This window comes from Mycteria americana, chromosome 18 (assembly GCF_035582795.1).
Source record: "Mycteria americana isolate JAX WOST 10 ecotype Jacksonville Zoo and Gardens chromosome 18, USCA_MyAme_1.0, whole genome shotgun sequence".
In the NCBI taxonomy this organism is placed as follows: domain Eukaryota; kingdom Metazoa; phylum Chordata; class Aves; order Ciconiiformes; family Ciconiidae; genus Mycteria; species Mycteria americana.
Genome location: NC_134382.1, coordinates 3,374,809 through 3,389,523, shown reverse-complemented (window position 1 = coordinate 3,389,523; position 14,715 = coordinate 3,374,809). Strand labels below are relative to the sequence as shown.

The following is a 14,715-nucleotide window of genomic DNA, read 5'->3' as shown; positions in this document are numbered from 1 at the left end:
AATGCAATGGGTAACGCAGGAGCTGCAGGGGTTTGTGGTGAGGGCTTTGGCGTGGGGTTGCTGATGTCTGGAGCTGGCTAACACAGGATTCGGCCCTGGATCTGCTGTGCCGGTGGCAGGGAAGGTTTGTCCCATTTCCTTGCGGGTCTGCGAAACGCTCTTGATGAGATTCCTTCCATCTCTGTGCGATGAAAACCACTGGCAGGTCCTGGGAGAGGCTGCCTCAGCCATCAGCGCTGACCCAGGCCCTTTACCGTTGTCTGTGTCTCCTGTTCATGTCGTCCTCAGGCTGCAGCAGATAATTTATAGGCAGAATTGAGAGCGTATCCCCAGGCAGTTATCCTTCTGGCTTGCCTGTGCTATTTCAGAGTGTGTTTCTGCAGACTTTCTCCCTTCCTGTATTTGTTAGTTTATATTCCTCAGGAGCCCTGCACTTGGCCTCTGGCTGCCAGAACTGTACACTAAACTGGGAAATACCTTTTTTTTAAATTGGAGAGAAAAATGCCGGTAGTTTTACCCTTGCTCCCAGGGGTTTACAGGACAGAGGTGGAAAGCTTTTCTTTTTAAAACCGAGCCTTTTACTGTGCTTATAAAGTAAGGAATGATGATATAAAGACCAGGTCTTTGCAGGGAGAGGAACGCTAGCTGAAGTCCTACGGGGTCTGTGCATCCTCCCTGTTGTTTCTGCTTTATCATCCTTAGCCAAGCACGATCCCCCCCTTTGCTACCATCTTCCCTATGGATACCTGGGAAGGCAAGAGAGCTGGAAAGACCCCACTCCTTCCCTTGACGCAGTGTGTTTTCCCACTGCCGGGCCGTGATATCCCATTCTGATATCAGAGGAGTTCAGGAGACTCATGGCTCCGCTTTTCCTGTTTGCTGCGAAAAGGCTGGCCGTGCGGCCGGCCCTGCGTCCACCCTTCCGCCGGGGGGTAAAGCTCCCCAGAACTTGTTTCCTGGTGTTTTTGTCTCCCTGCAGTTATGCTGCATTTGCTTTTGCTGGGGAGCTGGGAAAGTTTTTCATCTATTTCTCAAGATTTCAGGATAAAAACAGGCTTGGAGGCAAAACTTGTTCGTTAGATGCTCTGATCCTCTTTGTCCATGTTCACAGTGTCAAGACCTGGCCACATCAGAGCAGCTAATCCTCCCTGCTTTAGCCTGAAAATGAGTAGAGACCTTCAGCCTGAAGTTTGCACTTAAAATCTCCTGGGTAGCCTTAACGTGACGCAGTAAGTGTGCAAAAAAACTTATCCCGCGTCGGTTCCTCTTGGCTCTGTTCTTCCCCCAGGTCCCCTCTGCGCTTTGAGTGGGAGCTGCTGGAGTTTGAGGATCAGGTTTCCCCTTGTGAGCTGAGGGGAAGGTGCCTTTGATGGTGTTGTGTCAACAAAACTAACAGCCCAAAGGAGGTAGGAGAGACTCTGCTGTCGCCTGCCTGAGGTGGTAGTATCAGATGTGGTCCCCGTGCGGTGGGAGGCTCTCTTAGCTGAGAGAGCCAGAAACCTGCCCGTTAGTCGTTGAGTGCAAGCAGAGCGGTTTGCCCTTGACAAAGCTGTGCGAAAACCTTGCCCCGAGCAAAAAAAAGCCCTGTTTTCATCATCTCCTTCTAGAAAACAGTGGCAAGTTTTCAAAACAGTTGGTGAAGTTTCATAACGCTGGTCCTGGATCTGGGGTGAGCTTCCTTGTTCGCAGCCTCCTTGGTGATGTGAGATTTGCGGAGCTGAAAAGAGACGTGACTCACAGCGAAGGACTGGGCTTCCCAAGGAAGGGACACGGTCGTGCAGCTGAGATCCAGCCCTCTGCCTCTGCAAATCGGTGTGGCACCTTCATGCACGGCGTCTAACACGCGGGACCCGTGGCTGCGGGGCAGTCCGAGGGATCGGTGGGGTTTCTAAAGAGTAGAAAGTTTGTTAGAGTAGTGGAAACTTCACATTTGGATTTAAAACCCACTGTTTCTGAAGGTCTCCTGAGATTGTGCACATTGTTCAGTCCTTGGTTGTGTTTTGCATCATCTTTTTTCTGGATAGCAGTAACCAGCTGAGACTCGTTACTGAAATACTCTGCTCTGGCCCCGTACGGCAATTCTTCTGTTCCCATTGCAGAGTGACTTGCCTTGTGGTAACGTAGTGAGCGATCTAAGGCACATCCTTGCTTTGGGGATTAAATAACCCCTGCAAAATCCTGACCTGACCATGCTGGTAGCCTCTCTAGAGCAGCATTTCTCAGTCTGTGGACTGCTGCCGGTCCCCAAGATACCATTTGCGAGATGTTTCTTAGCAAAACAGACAGAGTCCCATGTACGTAAGGAAGGAAACCAGGAGAAGCAGATTTTGAAAACAAACTTTCAAAATTTAACCCAACTCATTTCCACTTAGAGCCCTTGAGGGGAGGGCTGCAAAATGGTCTTTGTGTACCCGTGTGTTTCTGAACTCGGTGCGGTGTTGAATGGCCCTTTTTAATTGAAGGCACGCCTAACTTTTTATTAAAAACTCGGGATCACCTTGAGCACGCTGAAGCCATGTCATAGCTGCTGGCCTCCAGGGAATCAAAAGGAGTGAAAAGCTGATACCTGGCACAGAATAACGTCTCTAATTATGACTGCAGCTACTGGCTGTGGGTGTCTGGTACTTCAAAGTAGAACAGGTTAATGAAACAGACGGAAATACCTCACAATATGTACGGTGTCTTTCGGCTGTTGTAGTATTGAATGCAGCCGGGAAGAGAAGAAAGCTTTTCTTCAGCTCTTTTCCTGTTCTGTTTTGTTTCTTGCTCATTGCCCTTTGAGTTTAGTAACAGTAGGGCATATTTCTGCCTTCACAAAGCTAAAACTTTCTGCGTTATCATCGAAAAATCCCTGACTTTCCCACCACGATCAAAATGTTCGTTGAGCCCTCAAGCCCGGAGTGACCTGACCCCATTGGAAACTCTGCTGTCCGACCGGAGCTTGCTTATCACGCAGCTGGTTTCTGCCCTTCTGAAACAAAAGCATGAGTTTGACTTCATTCACGCCGTCCTTCGGGACGTTGCTGTTGCGGCACGGGTTGCTTGGAATTGCTTTCTCCAACTAAATATATTGAGTTTTTCCCCTCTCTGGGCTCACAGGTTTACAAGGAGATGAGTAACCAGGAGCAAAGCGGTAGCAGCCTTTGACAGCCATATCCTCCAGCCTGGTGTTCTCCTCTCAGGCTGGGAGCAACGAGGAACACTGAAGGATGAAGCCTTTCTAAAATGTTAAGCTGCAGTGTGGAAATAAAAGGCAAAGGGCATCTTTTGAAGAAGAATCCTGGTAACTAGAGAAATCTAGCTGGCGGTACATATAGAAATGCTGCGAAGCATGGGGTCGTCCCGTTGCTGGTATGCGGGGCAGTAGTCTGCTGCTCCCAGGTGAAAACTGCGTCTGTGCAAACTTTAAACAATTCCTATTGCAAAACACGACCTTGCGGGGAGTGCACAGGCAGCTGGGTTTGCTGCGTTTGGAAATGGCAAGCTACGCCCTGCTCTCCAAAGGAAGCAACATCCTTGAATGTAGAGTTTAAACTTCATTACTGCCCTTCCACAGAGCAAGGCCAGAGCTTGTTTGGCAGGCTCTGAGCTGTGGCTTCATGGAGCTCGGGTGTTTCTCGGTGCCTTTTGGTCCCTTGGTTAGTCTGTGCAAGGCAGACAGGATGCTAATTTGTTCCTTTCTTCACTTGGGTGGCTTTGAAAAATGTCTCTAATGAAATTTGTGTTATTAAATGTGAAATATTTCAAGGGCAAGAGATGAAAAATCAGCAGGTGAAGGGTTTTTTTGTTTTGTTGGTTTTTGGTTTGGTTTTTCTTTTTTCAAAAGCTGTGACACCTTGTTGGGAAAGCACTGTTTGCGTGTGGAGGGCTGGTTTCCAGGACATTAATCCGTCGCTGTTTGGGTTCAATAGGATTGCTCTGCAGTGGTGATTAGATGCCTAATCTGAGTGGATTTGGGTTTACAACGCACATCTATCCTCCCTTTGATTTGCCAGGCCCTGTCATCCTCCATTCTCGTGGCCTCTCTGGCTGTTTGCATTTAACCTCTGAAAGCTTTTCATCGTCTGGATCCGTCATCTCCTGAATCACCTCATCCAGCACCGCTGCTTGTGTGCAGGGTAGCTCCTGCCCCTCGGGATGGACACCCTGCCGCCACTGACCCAGCAGCATTGCATGAATTACACCAGGGACGCAGAGGTGTAAAACGCAGATGCAAATCGGATGTGCAATCTGCTGTTTGCAAGGATCTATCTTGTAAATCGCCTCGCCAAACCAGGCAGGAAAAGCCAAAAGGCTCCTCTCTTCTTTGCAGGGGTCTGTATGGCTCTTGGAGGCTTTCAGCCTGGGAATCTGCTCCCTACAAAAAAAAAAGGTACCTGCTTGGAGAGAGCGGTTGTTTAATGCTTCAGAAGTAAAGCACTTAAACTCTTTAGCTGGTCAGCATGATGGGAAATAGATGTGGACTACTGCTACCACGGTTAAAAAAAATACCTGTGCCTCCTATTCTTGAGCACCACATCTGAAAACTATCTTGCTGCGTGGCTTTCTCCATTCCTCCCTGCCCCTGATCGTGCCTGGCTGCAGCCTGCCCCTTGCCCCAGCCGGCATTAAGTTACCCTTACCGATGCACCCAAGCCGTGTTACCGTAGCATTTCCAAACGCTCCCAATATCTGCAGAGGTCATTAAGTCACTCCATAACTTCATTCCTCTCTTACAGCTTGAGGGTGGGGGACAGAGTTTGTTCAGCAATTAAAATGAGTGACTGTTCCTCACCTTGTCTGCAGGGACACTGGGATGCTGCTGCCGTTGCCTCTCCGGCATTGGCATGTGTGGCATCGCAGGAATGCGGTGCCGGAGGCAGGCGGGAATGGCTTTAAAGAAGCCAACCTGCCTGTATACAGAGGTGGGAACGGGCCCAGGACTCGGGGCCGGCGGCGGCAGAGCCGGCTCACATCGCCGGTGCTGGCGATGCCTCTGCCCGAGGGAGCGCTGAGCTTGCTTGTGATGGGGATGAGCTCACGACTGATCCTGTTTGTGGTGTTGGGCGAGTCGGCTCTGCCAGAGCCACGTGGCATCAGATGAAACGGCTCCATCTGCTCCCTTTTGCTGGGTAGATGCTGCTCTGCATGTGCTCCCGTGGCTGTCCCTGCCAGGGGACAGCTAAATGAGCTGTCGCTGTGGTGCTGAGGCTTGGTAACGATGGTTTTATATCAGCAAGCCAAAGCAACTGGTGGTTTCTCTCTCCCATTCCCTGTTCTTGGTGCGCCACAATAGTTGGAAGTTCAGCAAATTTTTTATCTGCAGATGAGACCTGGGGGGAAAAACTGTCCTGCTGTGGGAAATTCACTCCTCGGAGCAATGGCTCGCCTGCTTTCGTTAGCAGGTCAGCGAGGCATGTCTCTCCGTGGTGCTTCTGCAGGGAAAGATGCTTTACCCCTTGGATGCCCTCCTGTCCTGCCTCGAACAATTTGGCCTGACGTGGTAGGAATACGCGGGGGGGAATACAGAGGGGAAAACACAACAGAGGAGGCTGGGAGAGAAGTGGCTCAAAGGGAAATGGATGTTTTAAGCGATGATTGGGTTTTCCTCTTGCCTCAATACAGGTCCAGGGACTTGCGGTTCCCTTTAAGGCAAGGGAAGAGCTAAGCATCTGTATGTTGGTGCAGAAATGGAGTCAGGCGGGAGGAGATCTCGTGCATCTGTTCATCCTTGAGCCCACGGGTTTGTTTCGGTCCATAGGATGCTGGATTTCTTCCATTGAGATCTCTGACATGGAGGGCCTGAGGCTCTCTGTAGGCTGCAATCAAGACAACCCTGAAAAGAGGCTGGTTTTTCTTTCCCTTCCCCGTTGCACTCCCCAGCTCGCTGGCTGCCACCCCTTCTTGCTCGTGTTCAAAAGGAGACATCCAGCTGGTCAGAAGAGCTGCCAGGAGTTTGTCAGGAGTGCTTGCTCAAATGGGAGCTGGCCACCTTGCTGTGGTAAAACCAGTAAGCCTGCACATCTGATAGAGCAAGAGACTTGATAAGGGATGGTTTTGGTAATACTCTTGTCTCCTGGATGATGAGAGGGAGAGGGATTTATTCAGGATTTTAAATCTGCCTGTACGGCATTCATCTCTCTAGAAGCTTTCTTGTGTCTCTCTGTGTGGAGCAGCCCTTCTTAAGACACTATCGATGTGGATTGAGCAGAAAGGCATGAAAAATAGCTTGTTGCTTTAACCTTGTCAGATTTAGATTTTCAGAGAGAAGCTCCCTGGGCGCAGATCCCTCCAGAGATTAACAGAGGAATTTTTCCCACTATCGCCTTTATCGGCCTCCGAGACGGATGCGGAGAATTTTTAGCCTGGTCCCTGTTTGCGACACACAAAGGTAGCCTCAAGCGGGGACGGGGTGGCTAGCTGTCGAGGGTTGGCTGATGCACGCCGTTTTCAGCATCGCGGGTAGTACATGCTCATTTTAAACATGACCCCAGGCCATCTGAAAATACTGCTGACCAGCGTGCTATACCAAAATTGGGGAAAACTATTTGCAGCCCTGTTGGTAAATAAGAAGTCCGTGATCTGCAAAAATAGGTTCCTGGGGTTGGGAGTCCTTATATAGACAAATAAGTAGTTGTGTCTCAACGGTGCTGAGCATCCAGTAGCTCCCAATGAGTTTGGAATCTTGAATGTCCCATATGCGTGAGATTTGGGTGAGACTTTGAGCACCTGCTGTTGAAATGATGAGTAGAAGTGTCTCTCCTGCAGTACTCCTTCCTCTGCCTCGGAAAGCCGGCGCTTGGAGAACAATTTGCTTTTTAATGGCCTCAAAGTGCAGGCCTGTAATCTTTCAAACCGGTACTTTCCTAAGCAGAAGTTAGGGTTGACTTCGCAAGAGTGTTTTTTTTCTATAAGGACTTTTTTTTCCTTTCAGGGGTCTGACTTTTTCCTGATGCTTTATTTCACAGCCCTGCGGAGAATTTAATTTCTTGCAGATATCTGCTCGTCTGAGTTTGGCTGACTGGAGCCAAGGTATTTGCAAGCTGTCGGGAGGCTGTGAGACCAGCCAAGGCATCTGTGAAACCTTCTATTTTATTTCCTTTTCGGGGAAAGAAGGCTTAAAAATATGCAAACGGGCGCCCCAGCCACACACACTGGCTGTTTACATTGGTGTTGTCTCAGATATAATTAATGCATTGCACCAGAGAGGAAGCTGATAGCCTGAACCGGCTCCTGCCTGAGGCTGCTGCGGTCATCCCAGACGCTGCCCTCAGCGAGAGGCGCAGCAGGGACCGCGGCGTGATGGAGGTTTGTCCGACCGTGAGCTCCCCGGTCATTTCATATCGAGTTATTCCTTTCTCCTGCCGGGTCTCTCACAAAGCCTTCCCTTCTCGGCAGGTACATTCACCTTCGGGGCCAGTTCCATTTTGGGGTCAGTGAAATAAAACCCCGCTATCCCATGGCTAGATAAGTCTTGTCAGCTGGGAAGGAGCTTTGAGGAGCCTTTGGAAGGGTCCTGCTCGGAGGCTTTGGGCAGGCTGTGCTGACACCTATCGGCAAGAGCTCCTTCCAAGGCATCCCAGCCAGCGGGCACGCGTCCCGACTTGAGGTTTTCCTTCTTTAAGCTGATGCTGCTGTTGTGCCTTTGCCTTAAGGACCCTGTTCCACCAAGATTATGTATGTAATGCTCGAGACTGAATACGCAATATTCGCTTTGCAGCATACACCCTAGCCAGCGTGACGTGCTTTCAAAGACTCTTTAAATCCTCGCACCGCATAGCCTGATTTTACATCTTTCGCCAAAGCATCTGCTGTAAAATCTCCTTAAATCTGGTAGGCATGCGGAATGATGAAGCACTAGCTCATGCTCGTCTGCAGTCCAAAAGGTGAATATTTATTCCTGACATGAAATATTTAGCGAGTTTGGCATTAAGCGCTGGATTTACTGGAATGAGGGAGAAAAGCGCACTCCTTCTGTGAAGAAGGCGTAGTGCAGGAGCCAATGGCTTGAAAATAAGGGGGAAGACAGCAAGCGAGGGAAGGGCTGGTTAAAGGAAAATGCAAAGAGCCGGACTGAATATCCCTTCGTGTGTTGTACTGGGGCTTTCAGTAGGTAGACATCAGGTTTTCGGTAAGTAGCTGCATTTTCTTTGCAGCAAATTTTGAGATGAGCATAGCCCTGCTCTTCCCAATGTTGAGCTTTTTGCACTTACTCAAGTAGACTTTTTCTGACTGTGCCCACAGGATGCTCTTTAAAGGATGGTTGAGGTTTTTTTAGCCCCGTGGTAGCTATAACCTCGCCAAATTACACAGCAGCCATTTCCTGAAACACCCGTAATTTTTGGGTTCTCGGACGTCTGCAATGCCTCTGCCGCCTCCCTCGTGCTGTGGCAAACAAAACGGGAGCGTGACTTGAGCGAAAAGTGTGGAGCTCAGCAGAGTTGGGGCACGTTCCTCCGCTAACCCACACATACCTCGGTCCCTTCCCTACAATTAGCTGGTTATTACGGCGTTGTGTAGTCTGATACAGCAATTTCCATCTCTCCGTTTGCCTCCTGGAGGGAAGACAAGTCGCAGGAGCTGATCAACCCTTTCTCTCCAAGTGTTGAGCTCTAATTAGCGTCAGAGCTGTTCTGGGTAGGATGTCAGACTTTTACTCAAATCACTTGAAAGTCTGCAGGGTCTGGTATCACTTAAGGGGGGGGGGAACAAGTATGAAAGCAGAGGGAGGTGGATCGCTGGCTGGCGTTTTGATTCCACCTACCTAGAGGGAAAGGCGGCTTTTGCAACAGCTGCACCCTTTACCGCAGGGCCAAATTTGCATTTCCCAAAACCAGGTGAGATGATTGCGAAGGGGAATACGGGGTGACCTCACTGTGAGGAGTACTCGGCACCTCGGAGTGATGCTGCTGGTGAGAAACGCTCAGGATGGACCCTAATAAAACCTCTCCTGCAGCATCGAGGTGCATGAATTGCAGCGATCCTCTTTTGCAGCTATTAAGAGATAAGGGGGCAAAACCCCGGGGCATTCTGGCACTCTTATCTCGTCGCTGTTTGCTCAGCTTGCTGTGTAAGGACATTTTTGCCAAGCATTAGCACAGAGTGACTCAGTAATCCTGTTGCACAGGGTTCAGAGGGCACTGCTTCTTTTCAACAGCTTTATCGGGCTCGGAGTCGCAGCATGTAAGAATTTCCCGGGTGAAAAAAATGACTGTGACATTGCAAAAGCTTGGAGGTGACTTATCCTTCCCGGCGGGGATTTCTGCCTTTACCTTGTAAAGGTTGCAAGAAATCAGACCTTTGGTTTGACGCCGTGGGTTTGACTGGGCTTGTACCATAAGCGTGTGTCATTGTAGGGTGGAAATTGAACACTGAGGGTGTGGTGGAAACTTTTTCTGTGTGTAAGCATCAGGGGGGCTGCTGTGGTTTGGTTACATACCCCCATAACTTGCAAAAAAACCTGTGTAATGGTGCACAGATATTTTTCGTGCGCTACCTAAGAGGTATTTTGCAGGCAGCGGATGCATGTGCCTGCAAAAGTTTTGTCTCCCTGTTGAGGAGACAAATCGGATCTTATTCAATTTTTCTTTAAACTCTTGCAAAGCTAAATTCCTGTCTACTTCCAAGCAAGGAATTTTTTTTTGAAGCCAGATTTGAGGGAACACTAAATCACATGTGGCTTTGGTAAGGGAAAATGATACTTTCCTGGCTCTTAAAAGCTTTAAGGTTTAGGCAGACCCAGTCAAAGCTGGTCTTGAAAACATTTGTAATCCCAGTGCCCTGTTTTGAACGTCTCGGGGATAAAAACAGGTGACTGTCAGATGCTAGATCCAAGGCAGCTGACCAGCGAGTCCTAAATGTTGGGGTTTGACTTAGGGAAAGAGCCGGTGTGCAATGTGCCATGGAGATGTCCGCAGTTCTCGTAGGAGCTCTCCTTTGGCATCTCCCAAATCCAATGCTAATGCTGGGATTGCCAGGATGCTCGTCTTCTGCCGGTTGCGCAGTATCCCGGCCTCTGGACCGCTGCTCCCCGCTTGCTTCATCTTCCCTTTGTGAAACCTCACAAACAGCTGGCGAGGGAAGAGCTTTTGGGCAAATCTGCAGACTGCTGCGGAAAAATCTCGGCTGGCCTGGGAACCAGAGGAATTTGTTTTCCTTCTCTGGTTTCCCTTCCCATCGAAGGGGAAAGATTTGGGGATTTCACGCTGTCATGCAAGTTTGGGATGGACCTTCGCATGATGGAGTGTAGGCTGGGGTAGATGATGGTGCCGAGGTGGGTGAGGTTTCCGGATTAGGACTGTGATTTGGCATCTTTAAGTCTCTGCCAGCCTAAAAGCCGGGCTAACAAACCTGGACTGAGCATCACGCTGGCTGCTGCCGGTCAGTCGGAGGCAGCACAGCAGGTTTCACCCTCTGCCAAGCCATCGGGGAGAGCACGAGCTCTCCATTTCGCGTGCCGCTCCCCTGGGGACGTACATGGTTTAAAACAGTGACAAGACAGCCGGCTTTTCCCCCAGGAAAGGTCTGAGACGGGGCTTTTGTAAGTTGGAGGCAGAGTGCAGTAAGTCCAAGCCACTCTTTTAGCCTCATTTCTGCTGTGACATCCAACAGCTGGGTCAATTTTTTTTCCTTCTTAAAAGGAATTTGCTTTTTACCACTTCTTTTTCACTCTCCCTAAGCAACACAAGCTCCTCGGGGTGAAATCCCACAAAACTTTTTGTTCTTCTGCAGATGGGTTACACTGAAACGCTCTGACTTTGCAGAGGTACAAACCAGTTGGTCACCAGCAAATGTTGCTTTTCATACCTGACTGTGGAGGTTCAGCATCTCCCTCTGGCTTTTTTTGCGGGATTATAATGTGCTCCGCTGATGACGTACCCACCAAACTCAGTGCATCCTTGTGATGGGACATAATTTGTTGAACAAACGTAATTTGTTTGCAGGGAGAGGCCCGCTTTTGCAGGCAGGGAGAGGCCCGCTTTTGCAGGCAGCTGCCGTGTTTCCAGCGTGGCTTGAGCCATGGAGGAGCAAGACCATCGCCTTGCCCCTTTCTTTGCTGGTGCAGGTAGTGGCTGTTAGCCCCAAGCCCTTCCCCGGGACGGTTTCCTACGCCTTTGGTGTGCAGATTGCGGGCAGCTTTTGAACCTGGGAGCTTGGCTTCCTTTGCACATTGAAATCCACTGGCTGCTGGACGAGCTCACTTTAATTTCTTGGCTTTGAAATTGGAACCGTGGCTGTGGGCCTGTTTTTGTTTATCCTGGCATTTCACGTAAATCGAATCGGCTGGCAGTGATGATGGCGATCAGCTCACTGGAGCCGTAGGGAGAACAGCATCGTTTCTTGCTGGAGCTAAGGTGGCTTGAGAAATCCATCAGATCCGGCAATAACGGCCCCTGGTTGTTATTAGCAGCTCTCGTCTCATCTATCTCCAGAAATCTGCTGTAATAAAATTCCCCAAAATTTATCCCCTTGACACAACCCCAGAACTCTTTCCATATTTTCACCTTCCCTCCAAGATGGTGCAAACCCTTGGCTCTGCTCCAGCGCATCTCTCTCACAATATTTCCCCAAACGATATCGATCTGAACCGATCCTTTCATCTAGGTAATCCCATCACATCAGGCACTGTCTGATTTCCCCCCAACTTCATTTTTATTTTAAGCTCCACTTGGTTTTCATTCTTGGAGTCGCTCAAGGCTGCGCCTACCGTAGGTAAAAGGCTGGTCTGGAAATTCATGTTACATGTTGCCCTTACAGCCAGCCTTTTCTTTTGTGGTCGCTGAGCTCTGCCTGTGCTGCTCTGGTTGCATTAGAGGGCTGAATAAATGGGCTTTAAAAAATGCTTATAAGGACAGATCCTAAATAGATAGCATCCAGAGCTCGTGTCAGAAGCGATCTGAGGCTGGCATTTCTCTTCCGAACATCCGTGGAAGCCGGAGATCTTTGTTTGTTTGTTTGCTTGAAAAGTATGTATCTGGTTTGCAAGCCAGGAAAATCTATCAACTGGAAAAAAATAGCTCGGACCAGCTTTTAGCTACTCATCCCAACTGAATAAACAGCGTCAGCTGTAAAAAGATGTTGCCTTCTATGTTTAGGAGTAGTTAATTGTGCTACACCCTCTGTGTGCTTGAATTTTTATCCCCAAGGAAAGATAATCTGACATCGGGCTAGATGGTGTTATCAGGGTGTGGAGCTTGGAAACCCAGCCAGGAGTCCTCCTCTCCGCGCTCTTCATCAGCCCTGACCAAGGGAGCAGTTGAAGCCAGTGCAATTAGCTAACGATGTTCTTCTGCAGGCACTTCAGTCCGTGGGGAGGAACAGAAGCCGTTTCATTTGCAAGCGTAATCCCAGAGAGGAAGAAGCCCTCCCATGTCAAATATGTTCCTGCAAGCCTTTGAAATGCCGGCTCACCTTCTAAAGAGCTCGGACTTTGAGCAGGTCGTTACGGGGCCCCACGCAATTGAGCCGTGTCCCTTTGATGTCCTTGCTGCCGTTGTCCCTGCACTCCTCCGCATACTTGAGACCTGAAGTCACAAAGGCTGCCGTCGCCTTCCCCCTTCGCCAGGGCAGGGCGGGCGTTGCTCTGCCTCCTTCGAGATGCTCCTGCCCTTCCCGGGAACGGTTGCAGCAGCACCCGGCAGCTCTCCCCTGCTTTAGAGATCAGTGGTGTTAATTCTCCGGGTTTCACCCGCTCTTTGTCCACGTGTTTCTACTTGAAGGCAAGATCACTGAAGCCATCTCTGGCGTGACAAGCTTGCGGTGCGTCTCTTTTGCAGAGAGCATCTGTAGATATCCCAACTGTCTGGTTGGAAGAGGCTTTGAGAGGCCAACTCTTCCTTGACTTGTAAAATTCAGATTTTTCCTGCATTGCAGAATGAAACTCCGCTCATTTACACCCGTACAGCACCCAGTAACAGGCAGAGCTTCCTGAAAAAACAGGGCTAGCCTCTGCCTTGGGCTGTTTACATGTTGTTGACTCATTTGGGAACCATCTTGGTGTCTGAGGCTGGGGTTGACCTTCAGGTTGCAGCAGTAGGAGGGTGGCTTTTCTCACTCTGCAGCATCCCAGACCTTTCCGAGTAAAGTGGCGATCCGTTTCTCCATCCTGGGATGACTCTAGCTAACCCTTTTTGTTTAAAAATAACCCAATTTAAATCCAGCACCTTTCACCTCGTGCTACCCTTGGCGTCCTCGATGGAGAAGCCCAGCCACAGCCAATTCTCCACAAGTCAGGCAGAAATGTTTCTAGCAACCTAGTTTGCGATGCCAAGCTTGGGAGAGCAGCTTTGTGCTCTGCTGGGGAAATACTTAGGCTGGAAACCTGCTGGTGTGGATTAATGAATTGCACATAGCCACGGGACAAGCCAGAAAAACTGGAATTTGGGAACAAAGAGTAACCAAATGTGACCCTCTTCTGGCACTCTCGTCTTTAAGGAGACCTCGGCCGTGCTATATATGTGCCCCAGCACAAGAATTGTTTCCTGCACAACTTAATTCCCTTTTTCCCTTACAGTTGTATACCTGAGAGCAGCAGCGAGATCTGCTTTGCCCCTGGAGACGCTTTGCTTTGCTCAGGGACCCTTCAGCCACCTCCTCTGTGTCTGGCCGGGGGTTGCTTTTTGGCTGGGCTCTTACCACCCACCACCTGGAACCCATCGCAATCAAATTGCTTTTCTCAGCTGCAGCATCTTAAAATAGCTGCTCTGGTTTCTTTTAAAAATAGTGTCTGTTCTGCATGTCATTACCTGCTAAAAATGTTTCTCAAAGTCCTGTTAGGATGTCGGAGGAGAGAGGTCGGTTTGGTGTATCAGCCTTTTTGGAGAGGGTGACGGTGCTTCTGCGGCCACGTGCGCAGCCTTGCCCTTGAGCTGCCCCCGGTTCCCGCAGCTGGGCACGCGCACCCGTGTTTTTCGGGTGACGTATTTATGATTATTTTGAAAGTGTGACTGCAGAAGTGGAGGAGTCTGCCTGGTGCTGGTGACGGCCGTGGGAAGGAGGATGCTTGGATGCAGCTTTAGCTTTTCCTGGGAAGCAATTCAGCACCTAACACGTCAGCAAGGTAGTGATGCAGCACCTCTGGCTGCTGGAGCAGGCAGGGTTTGTATTTTTGCAGCGGACCGTGGCCAATTTCCTGACATAAATTCCAAGGGATCCCATCCTTTGATAGCTGCCCTCGCAAAGGGGCTCTTCGTGTTGAAGTTGCTCTTGCTCCGAGCTGGTTAAGGAGCAATGCGGTGGCCAGGGCGCAGACCGCAGGCAGCGGGGTTGTAACAGAGCAGCAGTAGGTTGAGAAGCGAGTTCAGCGCTTTGCTGCGCTGCTGGAAAACCTTTGGGATGTGCGGCATTTTCCGAGCACAGCAAATCGCAATAGCACCAAGCCCAAGAGGTCGCATCGTCTTGCTAGTGCAGGTCCTGCTCGGGAGGTCCCTGGCCCAAGCGGAGCCTTTTGAACCTTGAACGAGGCAAGCAAAAAATCTCTTAATAATTTTTAGAGGAGCACTTCATTCTGCGGACTTGAGGAGTGACTGTTAATTCACGCAGCAAAGGGTTTAGGGTTTAATCGTGCCGCTTCGCAAAAAATGGGGTTTGGTGGATGAGTACCCGAGCGATCTGCCGTGAGCAGCTCCGGATGTGTTAGAGTTGGTATTCGTTCTCCCTCCTTCCTTGGGGAGAAGTTACTAGGTATTTGGAGGTAATTATTGCTTTTATTCAGTGCTAAAGCAGTAATTTCGAGGG

At 49.8% G+C, this 14,715-nt stretch overlaps 1 protein-coding gene across 1 annotated transcript in view; it reads left to right on the top strand.

Annotated features, from left to right (window-relative positions):
* Nucleotides 1-14,715, top strand: part of FBXO42 (F-box protein 42) — a 50,331-nt gene that overhangs the window by 28,758 nt on the left and 6,858 nt on the right. The window lies entirely within an intron of this gene.